Source organism: Aotus nancymaae, unplaced genomic scaffold (assembly GCF_030222135.1).
Source record: "Aotus nancymaae isolate 86718 unplaced genomic scaffold, 86718_ANA_hifiasm-v0.15.2.pri h1tg000057l, whole genome shotgun sequence".
Taxonomy (NCBI): Eukaryota; Metazoa; Chordata; class Mammalia; order Primates; family Aotidae; genus Aotus; species Aotus nancymaae.
In genome coordinates, this window is record NW_026988471.1 from 71,085,641 (window position 1) to 71,102,528 (window position 16,888).

A 16,888-nucleotide genomic window follows, 5' to 3' on the forward strand; every position below is an offset into this window, starting at 1 on the left:
AGTGAGACTTCTTCAGGTGGCTTACAGGTGAGTAGACAGGGATGAGGAGGAGGCTTCTTCTCAGCCATAAGTGAGGCACTCTCGGGGACCTCCAGGGAGTACAGGAGACACCACCATGCAGAGGGATTGAGATCTGGAGCTGTCTGCCTTGTTTCCTACTGTCATAGCTCCTTAGGTGGATACACAACAGATTCTCCAAGTCTCAGAACTCAGAACTAAGCTCTGGCCCTGAAGGAGCAACTGAGGGGCCCTGAGAGGAAACTGCTAGGTGCAGAGAAAGATTTGTGAGACTGTTAGCCCAAGCAGCCTGCACGGCCATAATCCTTCAGGGCAAGGAGGGGGTCCTATCCTGGGGAAAGCCATCTCCTCATGCCCTGGCCTGGGAAGCTTTGGCTCTTTTTCCCTCCATTAGGGGGCGTGGGGTAAGGAGGCCCATGTCTGCCATCTCTGAGGCCCCCACCTAGGTCAGGCCCCCAGCTTACTTCAGAGACCCCTCTGGGCTCTGGACTTCAGAACTTTCCATTTCTCTCATTTCCATTTCTGGCTTGAGACCTCTTGGAGAAGAGACCTCAGTCTCAGTCCTCTGGGGTTTGGAAGGTGTCTGGGGTCTTGACCAGCTCATCTGGGAAATGAGATAACCTCTGTCATCCACGTCAGGGCACAGCCACGCTTCTTCCATCAAAGTGGTACTTCCAGAAGATGCTGGCAGGACATCGGTTTGTCTGCAGGCCTCTGAGCCTTGGGGTCCATCGTCACCAAGACCCCTCAAGCCCCTCCCCTCCAGGCCTCTGACTGTCACTTCCTTTGGGAACAGGAGATGCTAGCCGATTTGGGAAATGCTCACTGTAGAGGAGTCTGGCACTGTGTCCAGGTCGGCAAGGCTATATTTAACTGACTATATTTGCTGTCCCACTCACTTGTCCCAACCCGGCCCTGCCCGCCACCCCTCCCCCTCAGCAGCCTGTCCTGCCCCATTGGGGCCGCGCCGTCCTTGCTCACCCTGCTCCAGCTGTGCAATTGTGGTCTGGGCCACAGGCTATTTTTTGCTTGGTGCCAAAGATTATTCAGTTATCAGGAATGTGTGTTTAAGTGGCCGTCTCCGGAACAAGGATTATAAATAGGAACTTGGGGTCAAGGCCTGGGCCCCAGTGTCCTCCTCCTCTTTGTCCCAGTTCCTGTCCCAGCTCCAGGATTTTACTTGGGGTGAACATCATGAGGCCATGGCGAGGTTGTCTGGAGGAAAGGACCCTAGGCTGGGAGGCCAGAGGTCCAGGACGAAACACTTCTGACAGGCAAGTCACCTGATGTCTCTGGGACTTGCTTTTTCCATCTGGGCAATGGGGAGACTCAGGCTCATTCACTGAATGGCAAACAGGTGATGAGTCCCTGTCCGTTGATGGAGGGAAATCTAAGACAAATGGCTGTCTGAAAGGAGAAATTATCAAACTTCAAATCCCAGTTCTTTCTGGGAAATAGATAGGCAAGAACTAGTCTTGAGAGTAAATGCATAACAGTTCAATTTGCTTTTAGGGAGCTCCCAGTCTTTGGGTGGGACTGCACCTGGGCTTGATCTCAGTAGCAAGTGGCCTAAGAATGATGAAGTAGGCATGCTTGGGCACAGGTACCCAAGATGAGGCTAAATCTTTCTCCTACAAGGTGAGGACTGCTGCCCAAGGCACCAGTTATCCTGGAGAACAGGCCCAGGTCAGAGGCCTTGACCCAAGGCATTTGGTCATAGTGTGGGCGAGGGTACCTGGTGAAAATGGTTGGACTGCTTCCTGGTGACCAGTGGCCCCTCCTATCCTGGGGAGAGCCATCTTCTCATGCCCTGGCTTGGGAAGTTTTGGCTCTTTTACCCTCCATTGGGGGAGGGTAAGGAGGGACAGCATCAGGACTCCACCCAAAAGCTGGGCTGGGCCAGGCCCTGGGGGTTCCATCCAGCTGCCCTGGGCTTCTCCCCACACTCCTGCCTCTGAAGAAGGATGGTGCAGGGGAAGAACATGCTGCCATCTTTTTACCTCATTTCTCCACTATAAAATGGGAGAAATAATGGACAGTCTCCCTCTCGGAGCTGATAGGTATGAGAGTGATCATTCATTATCACAATAAATGAGAATGACATTCCCAGCTGAAAGGCATTGGTTAACCTGAGTGGTCCCAGTCTCCCGATGTCACCAAACTTGGCCAAACCCCAGCAGTCCTGTGGCTTCAATCCCAACACACTGTGTCTCAGTCTTCCCCGTGGGTGCAGGTGCTCTCATATGCTCTCCTCCCCCAGTGCTCTTTCTCACCCTCCCCCTTCACTGGCAAATCTCGGGCCTGGAAGGCTGATTGATCTGGGACATAACTATGGAGACCTCTCCTCCACCCATTTGGAATCTGTAGACTCAGCAGAAACTTAGCTCTTCCGCTTGTTCAGGTGGGGCCAGTACCTGTCCTACACTCTGCCACCAGGACAGGACTGCATTGCCAGCTATTGCACCTGCAGCTTCAGCCCTTGTTCTGGGACCATTGATGCATATGAGAGCCTCTTCTTTCTGATGATGTTAGCACATTAAATGTGTACTGTAATGAAATGAAATTGACTTTTATATCTTGGAAAGACTTTTCATTTAAATTTTCGAGTAAGAAAAAACATTATTTGACAGACTACATTTTAGATTTTTTTTTAAAAATGGCCATAAATGGAGTAGTGGGGCATTCCCTAGTGGTGGTGAGAATTGGGCAGGGGGCTGTCCCCCAGTCTGGAAATGCAGAGGGCTCCACAGTGTATGGCCAAGCGAGCTGCCTGGCAGGGGAGAGTTGTGAGGATGGCAAGCCCATGGATGGAGTGTCTCCACAACAGGCTCGGGGGAGCCCTTGCTGGGTCACTACCAAGGACTTCCTTTGCCTTTTCCTCTGGGGGCTGTTCTAGCTTGGTTTCACAATGCTGAAGGTCTTAGGGACGTCCATTTATCTCCACAGGCAAGAGCAGGTGCCATCAGAGGGGATTTCCCCTTAGTATTGGGAAATGGGGGTAGGTAATCAGTAGAGAAAGAGAGACAGAGAGAGGGCACGCTTAGCTTATTTGAGTCCAGATTTCTACTTCCCAGCTGGCCCCAGATCCTGGCTGCTCCTTGGCCGGCTCCTGGGGCAGCTTTGTGGGAGGGAATGTGGACTTGTGCTAAGCAGCCACCAGGATACAGTCATACATAGCACTGGATGGAGATGGAGGCTTGAACAGTTTTGAATGGTTTCCTCTGAGGGCTCAGCTTCTGCCTCCTTTTCCTACAAGGTCAGCGTGACTCCCAGACAAAAAGCTTCCTCAGCCCCCTGCCCTGTAGTTCCCATAAAGAAGAAGTCATTTCCTTACCGTTTCCAGGGTGAATGACTTCCTCACTCCTTGGGTCTTGGCTGTATCACTGCGATTCGGCTCTCATTGTCAAGCTGACTTCCCCTATTTTCTCCTTTTTATCCCTGTCAGTCCAAGCTGGAATAACAGCCTCAAGCACCCTGCTTTGGTGACCCAGGCTGGGCCTTCCGCCCCCCCTGTCAGGCCCACAGCCTGGACTCACTGCCCTCTACAGCCTACTTTGGATAACAGGCCTTTACCTTGGCCTGGTGCTTTCCCCAGCGGGGCCTGGCCTGGTGGTATCTCTTCTTAAATGAGGCTGAGCCATGGTTCCAAGGCTAGCACTAGGGACAGAAAGAACTGGTGCCAGCACAGGCCTGCCCCAGAGCCCCTGGAGGCAGGGCCAAGATTCCAGACCTGGGCCACACTGTCCATAGGCAAGCTGGCCCTTTGCAGGCATAGGCAGGATCAGGAAACTGGACTATTAGTCTTTACAACAGCTCCATGGGGTGGGCATTACCATTACTGGTTTATGGATGAGGAACCTGAGGCCCAGAGAGGAACACAGGGTGACCTGAGGTCACATAGCCAGTAACAGACAGCCTGGACTGAAAACCTGGTGTTGCTGCTGGCCCCTCAGCTTCCTGCACTGCAGAGGTATAAAGAGCCTTGCTGAGGCTACTGCCTCCAACCCTGAAACCACCCTAAGACCTGGGCAAGAAGGCCCCATGCCTTGTAGTACTTTCCTTGAAATCTTCTAGGTTCCCTTCTGTAGCTGGAACTGACCAGGGCGGGCAGTGCCATCAAGTGGGGCGCCCTGAGCTTAGACTGGGACCTGTGTGGGCCCCAGTCCCTGTTTCTCCTCCCTGGAGTACCCTCTGACATTCAAACCCCTGTGTGACGTTGACTAGATGTACCAAGGAGCCATGGGCCTCATGCGTGTGCAGTCATCTTGGGGCCACATAGCTGGACTTGGTTCCTGGCAGGCAGTCTGGTAAGTGGATTGCTCCCCTAGCTGGTGAAGAATTTTTTATGTGGGTTCACATGAAATTGGGCTTTCAGAATGGTGCTGAAATGCTGATTTTGAATGACTCAATTGTTTACATAGACAGGAGCCTGGCAAAAAAATATTTGCCCAGGGTCCCATCCACCCTAGGGGAGGCTCTGCCATCTCCCTGACGTTAAGCCATCTTGCTGTGTCGTTGCTTATTGTACTGAAATTGATTGTTGCTTATTGTACTGAAATTGTTGCTTATTGTACTGAAATTGATTTTCCCTTTGTTGCTTTGAAACCTCTTTAAAAAGACCTACACCAAGGGAGATTTCCCAAATTCCCTTTATTACCCCCTCCCCACCATGTTTCACAATCCTTAGATTTTAAAATTGAATCCAGATCTGACTTCCAGGCCCTAGTTCTTCAGCTAAAACAATATCCCTTTGTCCTGGCGTCAGTGGACAGTGCTTAGCCCCATCTGACCTTTAGCCTTCTTCCAAAAAAGCAGGAGGCCCACTTATACCTTGGGATTTCCAGGAGAACAAAGATGTGATAAAACCTGCCAGAGATCACATGGTTGTCCAAGGAGGTTTGGGATTTTCATCTACAGCTATATTTCCACCCTGATATGGGGCACTCTGGGTTATCCGTGGAGGCTGTTGTCAAAGGGACCCCATGCAGCAAGCATCCTTTGCTCTTGGTACCAGCTCCTCTTCTCCTCTCTCTGTAGCCTGCTTGCCCTGTCCTGACCCCGTCTTCTTTTTAACACATGCTCTGACCTCTACTCTCCAGTGAAGTTGGGATGAGGGCTTGGAATGAAACAGCCACTGAGGGCCCTACATGCAGGGAGTGGTTGTCCCCTGGTAAATAGAGGTGAATGGACCATCCCTCACTCTGGGAGGTCAATGCTGTGAACCCATATTTCCTTCCCAGAAGCATCTGCCCTTGGGCCCCTCTCTGAGCCTCTTTGTCTCTCTCTTCTCAGTGGGGCTGTCAAAAGCTGAGCCTCACAGGTTGTGACTAATCACTAGCAGATTTTTTTTCCATCCAAGAAGAAGAAAAAGCTGAAGGAGATGAAGAAAAACCCCAACAGTGAATAACTCGGAAGAGTTTCCAACATGTGGGTGTTTTTCTGGGACCAAAGATCAGGAAGATTCCAAATGTAAACAATCCCAAAATAACTCAGCTCTCCCAACCCCAGGCATTCCCAGGACTGGATGTCCACACTCCTTCTCTTTCCCTCAGGGAACCCAAGGTCAGGGAGAGGTGGCAGGGCTTGTGCACTGGAAAGAGTTGCTGGGGACTTTGGGCAAAATAAAGGGTCTGCAAGGCAGGGATGTAGTCTTATTCATCAGATAACAGTGATTATCTCTTTTTTTTGAGAGAGGGGCTTCTTCCTGCCTCATCAGACCAGCTCCCCCTGGGATTAGAGACCATGACTATGACGTTTTTCTTTTTTCTTTTTTGTTCAGAGTCATATCCCATTGTGCTTAAACCAAGCTCCTGAGATTTCTTGCCAGCATAATGTAATGGAAAGAACATGGACTTTGAAATCACACAGGGTTGGAATCTTGGCTCCACCACTTATTAACTGTGTGGCCTTGAGTACATTATTTAGCATCTGGGAATCTCAGTTTCCTCCTCATAAAACTGGGGCGATGATTCTCACCCAAGAAGATCCTCTTTCTAACACACCTGGTATGATGCTTCTTGCCTAGAAAGGGCTCAACACATGTTCCCTGTCCCCCTCTCTCGACCCATGAATGTGGCTTGAGCTGGAGAAATCAGTAGGTTCTTTTCCACTACTTTCTTTTTTGAAAGAAGTATGTGTTCAAATGTAGAAATCACTTCTTTATGTTACTGAAAATCACTATGGCAACTCATGGAAGAAGGATATATTCAATATAGGATGTAAAACATCTTTCTAAAGGAGATAATGCTGGAGGATGGTAGAAGTCTTGGTGAAAATGATGGAGATGATGACAGTGAAGTTGATGGTGAGATAATGGTGGTGGAGAGAGTGCGGTGGTGATAAAATCATGGAGGAGATGATGGAGAAGGTGCATAAGATGATGGTAGAGGTAGTGGTAAAAGTGGTAATGGAGACTATGATGCAGGAAGCCATCATAGTCTAATGGGGAAGTAAAGTTGAGGATAGTGGTGGTGATGGGGATAAAAGTGATTGATGGTTATGGTGGTGATGAAGGCTGTGTTAGGGGTGACAGTGTTTGCTTGTTTAGCGTGATGTATTAAGTTACACTTGATTTGGTGTTGTGGTGAGACAGGGTGATTTGTGATCAGGAGTACCTCAAGCAGTCTTCCACTCCGGTAGATAAAGGCACAGAGAAGGCAGGCAAAGCAAGGTAGTAGAATGCTTTATGATTAACTGTTACTTTGGCCCTAAACTACAATAGAGAACATTAAACTTCTTAATCGTAGCTGATTGAACACACATGTTTATCTTGGCTACCTCCAGAAGCCCCACTAAAATGTCATTAATATAGTTTTTTTAAAGGCATAAACCCACAAGGAAAAAGAGAATGGGAAAGGAAACATCAGCAAATAAGAGAAGCTAACAATTTGGAACTTAAAAAGTAGATGGATGAGTGGTATCTGAGTTAGCAGACCGCAGAAAACTGAAACCCAAGACTGCAAGGGTGTGTGGGTAGATGGTAGAAACCAACAGGTAGCAAAATATTTCTAGCCACAGAATCCTACAGAGGCCTGAGAGTTGGAGCCACCAGTTACTTCTGAAGGCACAGATTCAGAGTGAGGCTGAAAGATGGGAAGGTTGATTATACGTTTTAAAAGAAGCAGTAAGAACCTCCCCATCCCAGATGTATTCCTTTACTCTGTTTATCCAGGTAATCATCCCTTTCCAGGTAAACAGAAAGTTTACGCTCTGAGATATTGAACCAGAAAGGTTCTGGGCACAGGGGCACCAGGCACAGTTGAGGGAGGAGTGAGGAGCTAATCTGAAAACGGATATTAAGGATAAATTTGTTTTCTGAAAAGTGAGGCTCTTAGCTCTCTTCCTCATTCAAATATCAGAATACTAGTAGCCAGGTTAATATTACAAGAGCAAGACATTGGAAGAAACTTTTCTGGGAAAAGTTTTCTCAGAAAAACTTGTCTTGATTTTTCTAAGAGAAAAGACTTGCAGTTGTTGATTATGGTCTCCCAGTGAAACTGTGAGCCCACTCAGCTACTCAATGGTGAAACCCACCTGTCGGTACCTTTCTCTCTTCTCCTCCCACCACTTTCAGTCAAGATTTTAATGCCTCACACTTCAACATAAATGGGAACCTAATAATTACTTGACGTTTGAGAAAGCCCTTCAATACGAAAGGCAGGGATCAAAACAAAGAGAAAAAAGGAGAGTAAAGAAAACAGTGAAGAAAAAACCCGCAGAAATTATGATTAATATTTTCAGAATGATAAAAGGAGGTAAAGTTACTTAATTTTTAAATTTTTTAAAATTATACTTTAAGTTCTGGGGTACATGTGCAGATCCTGCAGTATTGTTACATAGGTACACACATGCCATGGTGGTTTGCTGTCTCCATACCCCCGTCACCTACATCAGGCATTTCTTCCAGAGTTATCCTTCCCCAACCTCCCCACCCCACACTGTCCTTCCACTAGCCCTCCATCCCCCAACAGGCCCCAGTGTGTGACATTCCCTTCCCTATGCCCATGTGTTCTCATTCAACACCCGCCTATGAGTGAGAACATGCGGTATTTGGTTTTCTGTTCTTGTGTCAGTTTGCTGAGAATGATGGTTTCCAGATTCATCCCTGTCCCTGCAAAGAACATGAACTCATCCTTTTTTATGGCTGCATAGTATTCCATGGTGTATATGTGCCACATTTTCTTTGTCCAGTCTATCATTCATGGGCATTTGGGTGGGTTCCAGGTCTTTGCTATTGGAACAGTGCTGCAATGAACATACTTGTGCATGTGTCTTTATAATAGAACAATTTATAATCCTTTGGGTATATATCCAGTAATGGGATTGCTGGGTCAAATGGAATTTCTATTTCTAGATCCTTAAGGAATCTCCACACTGTCTTCCACAATGGTTGAACTAATTTACACTCCCACCAGTAGTGTAAAAATGTTCCTTTTTCTCCACATCCTCTCCAACATGTGTTGTCTCCAGATTTTTTAATGATCACCGTTCTAACTGGCGTGAGATGGTATCTCAATGTGGTTTTGATTTGGATTTCTCTAATGACCAGTGATGATGAGCATTTTTTCATGTTTGTTGGCCTCATAAATGTCTTCTTTTGAAAAGTGTCTGTTCATATCTTTCACCCACTTTTGAATGGGTTTGTTTGTTTTCTTCTTGTAAATCTGCTTTAGTTCTTTGTGGATTCTGGATATTAGCCCTTTATCAGATGAGTAGATTGCAAAAATTTTTTCCCATTCTCTTGGTTGCTGGTTCACTCTGATGATTGTTTCCTTTGCTGTGCAGAAACTCTTAAGTTTAATTAGATCCCATTTGTTTATTTTGGCTTATGTTGCCATTGCTTTTGGTATTTTAGTCATGAAGTTCTTGCCTATGCCTATGTCCTGAATGGTTTTGCCTAGGTTTTCTTCTAGGGTTTTTATGGTGGTAGGTCTTATGTTTAAATCTTTAATCCATCTGGAGTTAATTTTAGTATAAGGTGTAAGGAAGAGGTCCAGTTTCAGCTTTCTGTACATGGCTAACCAGTTCTCCAACACCATTTTTTAAACAGGGAATCCTTTCCCCCATTGCTTGTTTAACTTTTTTTTAGAAGACAAGATCTCACTCTGTTTCCCTGGCTGAAGGGCAGTAGTATAATTGTAGCTAACCATAGGCTTGAACTCCTGGGTGCAAGTGATCCTCTCACTTCAGCCTCTGGAGTAACTAGTACTACAGGTGCGTGCTACCATAAGTGGCTAATTTTTAAAATTTTTGTAGAGATAGGGTCTCGCTTTGTTGGCCTGGCTAGTCTGAAACTCCTAGCCTCAAGCGATCCTCCTATCTTGGCCTCCCAAAACACTGGGATTAAAGGTGTGAGCCACTGTCCCCAGCCAATGTCTCTTTTAAATGAGAACTGAGGTTACATTTTTTAAAGGAACAGAAAAAAGAAATACAAATACACATATAACAGTCATATTTGATTACAAGATCAAATCGAAACAGAAGAAGGGTAGGAAGACAAAGTCAAGACAAATTCCCAAAAAGTAGAACAAAAATACCAAAGAAATGGAAATTGACAGAAAAGTTAGATGATCAGTGTAGGAGTAGCATTTACAACTGTAAGCCCTAGAGAGAAATAGAATAAAGGAAAGAGTTGAAATTACCAAAGGAAAAATATAAGAAATTTCCTAGAACTGTAAAACATGAATTTACAGATTGAAAATTTACTATGAGTACATGGCAAGCTGAATTAAAAACATCAACCAAACTAAGAAATAATTCAGCCAAAGGCACACTGCAGTGAAATCTCAAAATTCCAGGGTCAAAGACTTTAACAGTTTGAGAATGAGGAAAATAGTTTATTTACAAATAATTGGGAGCCAGAATTGCATAAAAGTTCTTAACAACCACCATATGAGCTAGAAGAAAATGAGCAATGCTTTTACATTCTGAGGGAAATGCTTTCCAAACTAGAGTTCTATACCCAGCCAAACTGACAATTGAGTGTTACAGTAAAAATAAAGATAATTTTGGACATGAATGATCCTTAAAAACTACTTTCTAAGCATCATGTTTTAAGGAGGATATTGAAGAATGTTATTGATTTTGAATTAGGAAGCAAATCAAGGAAGAGAAAGGAGTCAAAGGACCTAACAATCAGGATAGAGTCAAAGGAAAGTCTGAGAATCATGGAAGAAAAGTTTCAGGATGACAGTTATCCAAATATGTAGAGAAAAATCAATCAGACGGGCCATGAGGATGGAGGACTCCAGGAGAGAGATCCCCAAGGATAAAATGGAACTGATTGTAATTTACAATCAAAGGAAATTTTTAGTTCTGTTGGAAGTTTGGGAATGAATTGATAAATGATACATGGAAAGTTGAGCAAATGGCAAAACAAGGCAATTATTAACTCCTGGAGAACTAAAAAGTTGTATAAGAACGGAAAGTGGCTCAATTGTGAGTGATAGTGATGGTCATATAGTAAGAATAATGCAAAGCCTGAATATGGCTGAGATCAATATCAATATTGAGTGTGTGTGTGTGCGTGTGTGTGTTAGGAGTGATTGTGTGAGAGATATGAGAATTTAATCCTCATCTTCCATAAACATCTAGATTAATGCTTACTGATAGGTCAAAAGATGAAATCTAAAGCTGAAAAATACAAAAATATCAGTATTATCATGTCAGTTAGAAATATGGAAATAAATAATACAAGAAAGAGTTAAAACAATTCAAAATACTTGCCTCAGGAGAAGAGGACTCAGAATTGAGCAGGATTGGAGCAGAAGTCTGATGTTTTTCATTATAAACCTTGTAGAACATTTTACTTTCAAAAATATGTACATGTATTACTTTGATAAAAAATAAAGATTTAAGTAGAATATAAAAATGAGAACTCTAGTGAGCCATGCTAAATGATGTGGAGAACATATTGACCAAATAAGTCAGTCCAAATGGCTTAGAACCAAAATCAGCTAAAAAACCTGCTCCATCTACTGCCTGTAGGTCCAAACCCAAGTCTTGGATATGTCCACACTCACCAGAAAGCCACAAAAGGGAGCTTAAGGAACACAGAAACATCTTGCATTTGCTCCATTGCTCTGGCCTTTCCAGGACCATGTGGCTGCCACATGGGAGAGAGAGGAATGCTCCGGGAGAAAAGGTTCAAGCCAAAAGCCTTCTCACTGAGGGAGCAGTCCCCAGCCCTCATACTTCACCCATGTGGGTTAGACATTTAGTCTGGCACACTATCTCTTCAGCATAGTGCACCATAAGCTTTTCTCAGACCTGAGTAACCATTGCCATTCTCCTCCTTGAGGGTAGGATGAGGGGGAAGAGAGAGTGTGAATGACTCCTAGAATCCTACAGTGATGGTAGCAGTGAAGTTGAAGATGATAGTGTGATGATGGAGCTGACAGAGGTGGAAAAAGTTGCAATGATAGTGGAATAAGAGAGGAAGTGACAGGAGAAGTGTTTGGCAGTGACGGTACCTGTGATAGTGAAAATGATATTGATGATGATGTTGGAAATAATGGTGAAATAGTTATAGTGCTGTGACAAAAGTGATTGTATTAGTGACCACAGAGGTGATAGTGGCAGCAAAGGCAGACATGACAGAGGAGGCACTATTAGCAATGATAGTGGAGGTGATACAGTGGCAGTAGTGGTGGTGGTTTGAGGGAGATGGTAATAATGGGACTAATGGCAGTAATGAGGGTGATGCAAGGGGAGGGGTTAGAATAAGGATAGCATTGATAATTACAGCAACGAAAGTGGAAATGAGTGGTGGAACTTAGTGATGACAATGATGGGGATGGTGGGAGTGATTACAGAGTTGTTGGAAGTGGTGGTGGTGAGAATGTTGGCAAAGATGATTGAATTTCATAGTAGTGGGGATGGTAGAATTGGAAATGATGGCAATGATGGTAGCTGCAGCAATGACAGGCACTATTGTAAATATGAGGATTTTAATCAAGATCAAAGACAGACATATATGTAGGCCATCTAAAGTCATCAGTCCAGACAGGCTAGATTATGCTGCAGTAACAGCCAGCTCCCACATCTTAGGGAGTTTGCACAGCAAAAGTTAAATCCTCGTACAAAATGTTTAAAATTGGTTAGAAAGGGAACCTGCTCTCATTGTCACCTATGGACCTGTGCTGATGGAGGATCCAATTCAGTGTGCTCTTAGGATCACTGTGGCAGTAAGGAGAGAATGTGATGAGTCATGCACTGTTTCTGTGTTGAGCAGCTTGGGCTAGGTTATAGTGTGGTAATGAAAGACTCCAACATTTCTATAGCCCTCACCAACAGAATTTCTCACTCACACTCTCTGGACACTGTGGGTTGGCTGTGGCTGTGCTCCACATCATTTTCACTCTGGGATCAAGGCTGAGGGTTCAGCCTCCATCTGTAACTTTGCCAGTCTTGTGGCAGAGGAAAAAGAGAATATGGTTAAGCATGTGCTGGATTTTCAAGCTTCTGCTCAGAAGTGACACGTATCATTTCTGTCTACATTTTATTGGCTAAAGCAAAACTCATTTCAGAAGAGACAGGGGGAATACAGTCTTCTTAGGTGCCAGGAAAGAGGATGACTGGAATTTTTGTGAACTCTTTAATGACTATGATAGGGACCGTTTGCTCATGGAGTGTGGGAGGTAGAGCAATGGAGGAATTATGGAAGGCTGGTATGGTTATGGGAGAGGGACCTGGTCAATGCAGAGGGGCTTAGGGATGAGGGGAAAGCAATTTAGAGGAAGGAAACACCAGGAGCAAGAGACAGGACAAGTCATGGCAAAGTCCACAAACCTACTTGCCATTGGTCCTTGGTTTTTCTGGTATTTCTGGTTTCCCAGAAATCCAACAGATTCTGGGAACGTTTGTTTGGAGTACAGGATTCACTGAGAGAAGCCGCAGAAGATAAGGATGAAAAAGTTGGTAGATCCAGAGCATGAAGGGGATTCAAATGCCATGCTCGGATGTTTTGCAACATAAACCATAAATAAAATGCATGCACCATAGTTAAATAAGGTTGGGGAATGCTGAATGCTTGGTCCCCTTTTGTACATTGATTCTCTTTACATCAGGAAACTCTCTGGTGACAACACTGAAATCCTCAATACATGGCTTCCAAATTCATCCCGGGTGTCAACATCCTGGTCAATGGGAGGAAAAAGAACAAGGAATGGCCCATGGGAGGTTATTAATGTGCCAGGCCAGGAAATAGTGCACATCACTTCTACTCAGATATCTCTGGAGATAACTTGGTCACATGGATGCACCTAATGACAAGGGAGGCTGGGAAGTAAAGTCTGAGTTTGTCCAAATCCAGAGAGATGAGATTTTGGATGACAGATAATGGTCTCTTCATGAAAACTCACCTCAAATCTTTGAAGGACTTGAATGTGAACAAGGGTCAAAACTTTCTCAGTGTTGCTTCAGAAGAGAGAAACATACAGGGAGGCAGGCATTGGCTCAATGAATGGAAGGAAGGACTTTCTTGACCGTTTTATCAGAATCACAAATTATCTGTGATTAGAAGTGACCTGGGGGTTCAACCTACCTCTGAGGCTTGAATCCTGCATCTAAGAACTTTGTTTAGAAACCTCCAGCGATGGAGCACTCTCCATGTATGGAGCAGCCTGTTCCATTTCCTAAAAGTTTTGATGACCTAATTCACACAGAATTGCATGGCAGCCTTTACTTATCCCCTGGGGGTGACGTTTTAGGGGTTGGATCCCTGCAAGTACAGCTTAGGTGACAGCTTCAAGTGTGATCTCTAGACCACTGTTCTGAAAACTCTTTTAGTCTGCTGCTTATTCTCACTGGGTGTGTTTCTTTACAGACCCAACCCTGCTGCTGTACTGCCCAGCCCAGCCCCTCTTCCCAGGTCCCAGGCACCATTTTTGGGTCCCCTGGAGTCTCTCCAAAATCTGTCAACTTTTTGTTTTTCTATGCCGGGCAATTTATTTTCCTTTGCCTTCCATCTCTCTTCCGAGGCCAGCTTTGCAAACACATGGTCCTCTAAGGTGCTTAGTTTAACATTAAGGTATCTACTTAAAAGATGCTTTATATCATAGGAAATGGAATTATTGCAGTTAGGGTGTTAAATGATTTTTGGCTTCTACCCCTTTCCCCATTCATCTATTTGTTCATTTAGCACCTTATTTATTGAGCACTTACCTGTATGATGGGCAGTAGCAGATAAAATACTTAGCACAGATCAAGGTTTCAGTAACTGGTAGCTCATTTTCTTCTCTCTCTTCCCTTAGAAAATCCTCCCTGTTGGTGAAATGACACTTCCCACCTTGAAACCTCTAGTTCTGGGTGCTGAAAGAGCGCTGTCTAGTTGGAAGACTGGCTGCCTCTTGTCCCTCAGATTTCCACAATGGAGACTATCCTGGGGAGGGGTCAGGCCCAAGTGTTCAAACTCCAGGGCCACTTTTGGCCTTTAACATTTCTGATTGACAATGACAATAACCCTGACAGGCTGGTATGCCCTGTACAGATAGGAAATCCAGTCTTTAACACTGATAAGCTCACGGGGTTCTGGGCAAAGTGATCCAGGGGTGTCTGGTCCAGCCCCCTAGGTGCCAGATCTGGCAAGGTATTCCTGTCTCTTCTTTGTCTCTTGGCTTAGCTTTTGGAGATGGAGTGGAGTGGCAACAGGCTGGCTTCCTCCTACAACACCCTCTTGGGAAGCAGCATGAACTTGTTTAGATTAGAATGTTTTGAGAAGGATTGTTCTACAAGGATCTGGCTCCCAGACAGCCACCCAAATGGTCAGATGACTAGGGCAGTCCTACTCCCCACCCAAGGACCCTTCTGAACAGTTACTTTCCCAGCCATAGGATTGGGTCTTGTATTAGTCCATTCTCACGCTGCTATAAAGAATTGCTTGAGACTGGGTATTTTATAAATGAAAAAGGTTTAATTGACTCACAGTTCCACAGGGCTGGGAATGCCCCAGGAAACTTACAGTGACGGCAGAAAGGGAAGCAAACATGTCCTTCTTCGCATGGCGGCAGGAAGGAGAAGTGCTGAGCAAAGGGGGAAGAGCCCCTTATAAAACTATCGGATCTTGTGAGAACTCACTATCATGGGAAGAGCATGGGGGTAACCACCCCCAGGATTCAATTACCTCCCACCAGGTCCCTCTCACAACACCTGGGGATTATGGGAACTACAATTAAAGATGAGAGTTGGGTGCAGACAGAGCCGAACCTTATCAGGTCTGCAGCACTTCCTAGAGCACCCTTCACATTGCAGTTGTAAATGGGCTTGTGCTCTCGGGAAGCCATCCTTAAAAGCTACAGTGTGAATGGTACCCCTTGGCACCATTTTTTAAAAAATTTGCATTAATGTTATACTCTCTTTGAGTGCAAAGAACTTTAAGGTTTCAAAGCACACCTCTGTGCTTTCAATAGAGCCTCACTTTAAGGTCAGGTGTCATTTTCATTTAATAGAAAGGAAACTGAGGCTCTGTGAAAGAAAGTGGCTTCTCCAGTGTCACATAGCTAAGAAGTGGTGGAGGAGGAGCTAGGGCCATATCTCTGACTCTTAGCACAGTGCTCTGTCTGTGGCATAACATGAAAGCTTTCTGTCTCCGACCATGATGCCCCCAGTGCCACCAGGCTCCTGCCACTGACCTCCTGTCTCCTATTCCTTTGGAGTCCAGGCCTCTCATTTCCAAAGCATATCTGCGATAATAGTCTGGACTGATGAGAGAGAACAGAGATGCAGGCTCTCCTCCAGGAAACACAGGTGTGTTTTCTTAGGGGCCTGATCATGGAGGGCTCCATTGGTGCCCTAATGGAAAGTGAAGAGGGAAGGTAGCACCCCTGCATCTGGCCCAGGAGAAAGCAAGGGAGGCAGAAGCAGTGTTGGGGTGGCGGGCACACCTCTGGCCCCCCACATCCCACATTCCACCTTGAGTCTATATACGGCCCCCTTCTTGTGCTTTTCCCTGTCTGTCACATGCTCCTGACATCTAGAAATCTGAGATGCCTGGAAAAGAGGGGAAGAGGCAGCAAGCATGATGAGCTCATCTGTGCCGGCCGGCGCCGGGCGCCCCTACGGGACCCTTTTTCCATGTCAGGGTCCAGGCTCCTCGGGTGATGATGACTTCAGGGCTGGAGATTCCCCACTGGCCGCCCCGAGGGATGACTGCTGGCTTGTGGTGCATTCCAGCCATGTTCCCCTCAGCCCTGGAGACGTGAGAACCAGAGCTCGTGACCCTCTGTCTCCCGACTACTCTCCAGGGGAGCCTGGGGCCCAGCGTGTGGCTGGCCATCCAGGCGGCACCTTCTCCTGACCCAGACCTTTCCAGTCCCCACTCTTCCTGTTCCAGAGATATAAAGCCCAGGACCAAGAGATAGTCTGTCTTCTTCCTTTTGGTCTATCTTCCCCTTCAGCCTTCCTCCCTCCTCCCCAGGGCCCCAGACTGCCTCGAACCCTTGGCCTTGCCTGCCCTACAGACTCAGCTCAAACAGAGTATCCTCAACGGTGATGACCTCCATGAGTGCTGTGACTTGAGAGGGGCAGCTCTGTGACAGACCTTTCTGGAAGCTTATCCTTTCCTTCCCAAATCCTTCATGAAGCACCTTACTCCAGGCCTTGTCCAGATCCCCCTTCTGTCCAGCCCAAAGCAGCCATTGTCTTGGCAATGCCCTCCTTTTTCCTGACCCCTTTCATGACCTTGGGGTGTTTTATGGGTCCCTGCAGCCTGGGGTGTCCCAACCTATTGGCAGCAACCATCATTGCCCCCTGCTTGGCTAACCCAGCCACTCTGCTCTAGTCCAGGGCTTACTGTTTTCCACATCATTCCTGCAAAGGAAGGGCCTCCTTACCCCCTCTCTCCCACCCACACATCTCCTGGCTCTCCATTCCT